The 8,014-nt window shown below is 32.4% G+C and overlaps 1 pseudogene; it reads right to left on the bottom strand.

Moving 5' to 3' along the window:
• Positions 1-1,822: 1,822 nt before the first annotated feature.
• On the bottom strand, positions 1,823-3,579 carry LOC121258211 (annotated as a pseudogene).
• Positions 3,580-8,014: the final 4,435 nt, after the last annotated feature.

Raw genomic sequence — 8,014 nt, forward strand, 5'->3', positions numbered from 1 at the left:
AGGTAGCCCTTCATGACTACCTTTCCAGATAAAAGTCTTCACAGTTGAGGGGGACTTCCATCTTCCATATATGCTGGAAACCCCTTTTAATCCCATCTTTACCTGAATGCTCCCCACTAAACCGCCTATTATGTTGAACAAGAAGCAAATAAGCACTTTTGACACTAAATTTACCATCTCTACTCATACCCCAAACCAACTTATCCTCTTTTCCCAGCTTACTCAAAGGAAGACTGCAAATAACACTCGCCTCTTCCTCACTCATAATCTGGTAAACTAAATCTCTTTTCCATACCTTTTCTTCAGCATTAATCAGTGCACACACTAATTCATCTTACCTCAACAATTTAACATGAGATTGGACTCTAAAAGTAGTCTGAGTGGGCAACCAATTATCCTTCCAGATATACACTTTTTCCCCATTTCCAATCCCCCATCTCAACCCATCTCTCACAAAAGATATTGCCCCCTAAAACTCCTCCATATATATGAAGGAAACTGTCCTAATTTTGTAGACAAAAGATCCCCTCCCGATAGTATTTTTCCTAATATAGTAGCAGTCAGAGAACAAGGGTTATGAATTAACCTCCACACTTGTTTAGCTAACAAAACTAAACATAAAAAATCTCTGAATCCCAAACACCCCATACTTTTAGACTTGCCCTACCTTATCCCATCTAACCCACTACATTCTTTTACCTGTTCCACACTACTCCACCAGCAATTAGCAGTTAAAGAAGATATTTCAGCCCATAACTTCGTAGGAAAACAGAACACACTCATAGTATAAGTGGGAATAGAATGCAAAACAGTCTTAATGAGTACCTCTTTTCCAGCTTGGGAAAGAAATACATTTTTTCAATTTTGAATCTTATTTCAAATCCTTTCTTTTATGCCTCAAAAAGAATTGTACTTAGATCTCCCAACCATAGTGGGCAAACCCAAATACTTCTCCAAATCCCCACAAGCTCTAGCACCTGAAACTCTCAGCAACATTCTCTAGTTTCAATCCTAGTATTTCAACTAAAAATAATAGAAGTTTTATGAATATTTAATTTCTGTCCAGGGCCCTTCATAAATATTCAGCAAACTTCTCGAACAAATCCAATCCTCCAAAGTGTCTCTAGAAAACAAAATATAATCATCTGCAAAAAGCAAATGATTCAACCTGGTTCCACCCTTCCTACATGACACCTAGCTACATATATAGTAAGTATGCATTAATAATTAATGGCCAGCTGCTGCCTCATTTCCTTCTATAAATATATATATATATATATATATATATATATAAGGGATGGATATATTAATTTTGAGCCCCTCATCATGGATTATTAATTGGCTATATTAATATATGTCGGCAAGGGTTCGAAATTGTATGGCTTTCATTCATTAATTGATTTAGTTGGTAGAAGTGCTACATCATTTACAAAGAGATTTCATGAAATTAAATTTACAAAATAACGTGCCTTCATGTGATACATTATATATATATATATATATATATATATCTATTAATTTACAATAAAAATAACTTTACAATGAGATATATTATCAAATCAAGTTACGCTAGTTTAATTACTTTTGTAAAATTCTTTTATTGCTAAAGCATTTACATTTAGTTAATCAATGCTAGCGGATCGGAAGAAAAAAAACCCTCATATAATGATCAGATCACTTGAATCAGCCATAAAATGCATGCATATATATATATATATATATATATTCAACTAAACAAATAAAAATTCAAATGCTTGCCTGTGTACATATATATATATATATATATATATATGTGTGTGTGTATATATAGTTACATGATTAATTAAATAAACTGGTTATAATTCATTAGTACAGGTATGCGGATCATCACCCAATCGACTAGATCTAGATCTTAATTATCTGGACATGATCGGGGCAATTAAATTAATTTACAAGAAATAAGCTCTTCCATCGGTACTAATAATCAGACAGCTACTTGATTGATTGTTTATGCGGCCTAGCTGCTTGCTGCATTTGTGCTCTTTGCCGGCGTAACTCGATCTCCTTAATTTGTAGCTGCCTCGTCCTTCCGCATTATTCTTTGACTTAATTTCTCCAAATATGCTTGCTTCTGCCTATATGCAGCATGGTGTACTACTCTTATTCCAAAAGGGATAACCTAAATCCAAATCTTGGATTCCTTCAAGTTTTTATCTAAATTTAAGAACATTTGAGTGAGAGAGATAGACCGTACGTATATGCATGAGTACGGTAGGAGAGGAACTGATCACGAAGTCTAGTTTTTATTGATACCAGACTCGTCGTGTGCATGTTGGCCTATCCCTATTCGACACGAGTACTCTCATGAGTAAAAGGAATATTGCCCATTGTCAGATCAAGGTTTAAATCCGGCAAGCCACACGAATTATAATCGGCCTCCAAGCAACTTCCAGCGTCGGACACTTGATCACAATTAATGTCGCCTCGGGATTTCACAGGCTGCTGTTCTTGAGCAGTACCACTTGATAATTTCAAACCAGACAATGTTGTTGCATCGGTGGATGTCTTAATATCTATGTGCGGAGGCGAGGGAGATTGCGGCTCAAGTGATGATTATTTGGATCAATACCCATGTTTATCAGCTTTCTTCTGAGATGGGAGTTCCAGTAGTTCTTTACTTCATTATCTGTACGTCCTGGCAATCTTCCGGCAATTAGAGACCATCTAAAAACAGTTCACCACAATTCAAAACCATTAATACAATCCTAGATAAATCTTTTACAGATTAAGATCAAAAGCCAATTAGAACAAAAGGAGAAACGGAAATTAAATTAAGAGGTATGTATGGTGTTATGTGTGTGTGTGTGTGTGTATTTATATTTATATCGCACCGGTTGCCTAGGAGTGCATGAAGCTTGATAATGAGATCTTCTTCATCTTCAGCAAAATTGCCTCTTTTAAGGTCTGGCCTCAGATAGTTTATCCATCTCAGCCTACAACTTTTACCGCAGCGAAGTAGACCTGGCCACCAACAAAGATTATAAGGAGATTAAGGCAATATATAGATACAGATGTCTTCAGCTATACATGTATTTGATGAATGAAACCCATGTAAAATGCTTATTTATCTCTCTTAAACCATGTTTATTGAATAAACATAGAACCAGAGAAGTACTGGACCGTCGGAAATCGGATTAGTTAAAATTGCAGATATATATATATATATATATATATATTTATTTTTATATATATATATGAGAAATATTATTTATAGGGAAGAAGTTGTTCTTTTTTCCTTGTTCTGTTTGCACCGGGTTGTTTATAATTTCGGGACACATACCTGCAGCCTGAGGGAGGGTACGCCAACATCCTTCACCATGTTTAAGAATGTAATCCATGAGTTTCTGGTCTTCTTGTTTGGACCAAGCTCCTTTATTTGTGTCTTGCTTATCACAGCAAGGCTTCCTCATTATAGAGTTCCTCTCACTAAATTACGAGAAATGGAAGGAAGAGATTAATGGCAAATATAAATAATAAAAAAAAAAAAAAAACTCAGAGAGAGATAGGGCGCCCAAGACTAAACACATTGTGGGGGTAGAGGAGAAATAGATGAGGTATATATTAAGGTTGTCAGGTCGATCGTGTGTGTCCATGATAAAGAAGAGATCATCAGATCAGTTGACTTGGACCGGTGGTTTGGCCATGCGTGACTGCATGCATACCCATGCAGTCCTTTTTTATTTGGTGAAGGCAGAGATCATCAGATTTGAAATTGCACGATTTGACAATGCAACTGGCATGCATATGTGTTAGTTGCCGTTAAGTATAAGTCCTTGTCCCTCGTGACTAGACCATTCACAATAGTAATTCATCTTATTTTTTAAAATACATCACTAAACTTCACTTTTACAATATATCATACATCAAATTATCTATTTTTTTCATATTATTTAAATAATATTTTTTTATTCGTTTTAAACATTTCATTTCTACCAATAAATTTGTAATATCCATATTTTTTTTTATATATTTGCAACATATTATTATATACAATGTAATATAATTCAATCTTATACATACAAAATAAAAATATATAAGCCAAATAAAAATTAAAAATAAAATCAAAATATGAAAAAATTAGATTAATAATATTTCCAAGATATTTTTAGAAAGAAATAAAATAGAGGTATTTTAAATGATGAACAATAAAAAGAATATGTATTGAAATGTAAAAGTAAAAGCAAACGAGGGAGTAAATAAAGCATAAATAATAAAAAAAATTGTTTGAAGGATGCAGAATAGTACTCGCTATATGTAACGGATTACTGTAATAATTTGTATTTTAGATGTTGTTTTACCTAATCGGATGTAACTCATTTTATAAAAAAGGAAAGGTTGGAACAATCACATGCTTTTACGTTGACTGATAGGTGTGTTAATTCTAATGTGTATATATATTATATATATATATATATATATATATATATACATTTCTGATCTCGTCCATATATGATAGTAAATAACCAAAAGTTAACAAATCGCAACCTCCGATTCCGCCCCTATCTGAGAACTTTGACCCCATGACATTGGATCCGCTAGCTCCAACGTTAATTACCATGCACTAAAAGCACGACAAGCTGCTAGTAATTTTTTGGTGTAACACCATATAATCTAGCGTTTCCCTTATATTCGAAGCTGGAATACATGTATGGGAAACAAGCTGTCATAGGATTAATATTCCGTGGTTCAGATACGTACCATATAGCATTTCCCTATTCATTCTAACGTACGTAGCCGGATGAAGCTAGCGCCAGGTTTATATATATGTTTGGAGAGGCCGAATATTTTTAGGCTAGAATAAATTATAGTTCAATTAAAAGTTTCTAAGAACACGAACATCAACAATATGATACAATAAATAGATAAAGTGAGAAAAAAAAATAGATATAGTGAGTAAAAAATATAAAAATAAAAAAATAAATTTCGAAATTTCATTCTTCCAATAATTTTAAGATTTTACGTGTAAGTTTTTCGTAGATTGCAATTAAAAGAAAGAGGCTAAACTTTGAAAACGAGTTATATATGAATTATAAAAAAAGAGTTATATATAAATATATTTCATTCAGAAAATTATAGATTTTAAATGAGAAATAATATGATATTAAATTATAATTTTCTTCAAATTAATTAAATACAATAGAAAAAAAATTACTGGAGACCTAATTTAATGATGACAAAAAGAATCCACTTATGAACGTCAATCTACATCCTGCACTGGCCTTCATAGTACGTTTGGAACTTAAAATCACCTCAACTTATCATTATAACTTTTTTAAATTCTAACACAAAATATAATAAACAATTCAATTTTTTCAAATGTCAAAATAATAATAATATTAAAAAATAATATTTTAATAATATTTTATCATTTTAATTCAACTCAGTTCAACATCTAAACGTAAATTGTTTTGATGAGAGACTAGTCATGCATGTTATATATAAACTTATACGACAAATTACATAATTGTCAAAAATTAAAATTAAAATTAAAACATGCAACTAAAGCATCCAGTTAAAACAATATTTCTTCGGAGGGCCCCTCCTTGGCTTCGTCCATTCGTAGGGCCGGGGTAATACTGATCGATCGGTATCATGAAGTGATCATGCATGTTTTCCGTCAACGTACGTCGACTGACATATATATGAATGTTCCATGCTAATTCCTTGATCATTTGAATTTTTGACTTACCAAGTTTTACAAAATGGTTGAGTACTACTAGATCTCTTCCTCCGATCCACCAATATTTCTTCATGAGTAATCTATTAAGAGTAATTATCGTTTGTTGTTATATTATGTCATATCCGTGTGTGTGCATATATATATATAAAGGAGTACTACTTTTACAAATAGATTATACAAAAGTAATCATATAAACTGAAGTAATTTTATAATCTGACAAATCACGTTAAAGCACATCAGTTTGTAAGATTATTTTTGTGTAATCACTTTATGACTAGAGTATTTTTCATATATATAATATGCTTTTTTGACACCCATATTTGTTGGGCCACATGCATGCAAAAGATTTTTAAGAAGGACACTACAGCCCCTGCTGGGGGCTCCCGCTGGGGTGTAGTATTGTTTTACATGTGTTTTTTTTAAGTTATTTTTTATATAGATTTTTTAATATTTTAAAATATCTTTAAAAAATAAAATAAATTTAGAATATCAGTAAAAATACACTTTCTTAATCAGAAAGTAAAAAAAAAAAAATCATTAAAAAATACTTCTTTAATGACTGATTAAGAAAATATTTTTTAGTAATATTATGATTTTTTTATTTTTTTTAAATATTTAAAATTGTTAAAAGAATTTATATAAAAAAAACTTAAAAAAATATATAAAAATACACTACTAGACCCCAGCGGGAGATAAAGAATTTTCCTTTTAAGAAAAGGTGTAATTTTTTTGGTTTAAATTTTATAACTAGGTTTTAGTATTAATTTTTTTGGTTTAAAAAATTACCCTTGTAGATCAGAGGTTGCATGCACCATCCGTCCAAGGGGTGGCCGGCCGATCGATGGGAATCCCGGCCCATTTCCGTAATTGGTTGAGTTTGGATAAGAGCGATCCCGATCCCGATCCTGATCCTGATCCCTTGAGGATCATCACTATATATCTATATATCATGACGTACGTACGCACTAACCTCGGTGACTCAGTCCCGGCCCTCTTATATACCCACAATTCCAACTCCAACACAGAGAAGTTGAAGTGCTGGGGATTTGATGATCTCCATGCATGACCCCTATTTAGGAGGTAGAGCAGTGGAAGGGCAGACCCTCTCACTACAATTTATATTTTAATTTTTAACCAAAATTATTTTTATCATTAATTTTCAACAAGTAGTATATAGATTTTTTTTTCCCGACAAATACACGTGTAGAATGCAGATATACTATTTCTGACATGGCTTAAATGACACTTGGTCTGTAATTAAGCTAGTGTCCATAACAGTTTAATTAGTAACAAAAGAGTGAATTGACGCTAAGCCGATATGTTGACTTTATCACTTTTTGAACGTGAAAGAACAAGAACCAGACGTTCCCATAAAAGTAGATAACAGATAATAACAGTTTTGTACTTCTAGTAACAGTTTTGAACTTTTTTGAAGTTCCAACGTGTAAGCACAAGATCTAAACTTTCCCATACTTCTATGCTTCTAGCTAATTCCCTTAGATCATGATAATTTATCTGATCTTTCTCTCATCTTTAATTTATGGCTTGTTTGGATACAGTATATCTCATCTAAATGATTTTATATATCTCATTTAATTTTAATTAATAATTTTATTATTATTCACAAGTCATTTCAATTCAACTTCCTATTCAAACGAAAATTGATTCTCTCTTAAAAATTAAGGTAGGTCTACTCATAGAAGTTATAGAATTGAACTCTTATCTATGGACGTACTCGATGGTACGTGATCATGCATTATTCTATCTAGCTAGCTATCATGTCTTTCATATGGCCGTAAAGTACATGATGATAGCTGGATCAAAAGCATGCATTGGAGATAAATCCACAAAAGGGCCGTAAACCACGTGCATGCATGGGATTAGGCCAAAAAAGTCCTTTACTTAATTCTACGATCGATCACAAAGAAATCAGCCTCATAATTCTTCTACTTTTCCAACTCGATCCGCGGCCAGGTTAGGTTAGGTAGGCGGGTGGGTGGCCAGTTCGCTGCTCTACTCTCATCTCGTCTTCACGCATATAATATGTGATGGAAGTAATTCACTCGAAAATATATATAGCTTAATTAAAGTGACTTTGAAACTAATGTATCCAATTGAAAACCTAATTAATAAGCTAGGTCGTCATATATATATATATATATAATATATATATAGATATGGAAATGAAGCTGCATGATATGGTCTAGCTTGATGATCAAGATCTGTGTTGGTGGTAAGTCTGTCATTAATTTCAAAATATTTTGAAAAAGAAAATAAAGCATTTTGTGACACAAA

This window comes from Juglans microcarpa x Juglans regia, chromosome 3S (assembly GCF_004785595.1).
Source record: "Juglans microcarpa x Juglans regia isolate MS1-56 chromosome 3S, Jm3101_v1.0, whole genome shotgun sequence".
NCBI classification, from domain to species: domain Eukaryota; kingdom Viridiplantae; phylum Streptophyta; class Magnoliopsida; order Fagales; family Juglandaceae; genus Juglans; species Juglans microcarpa x Juglans regia.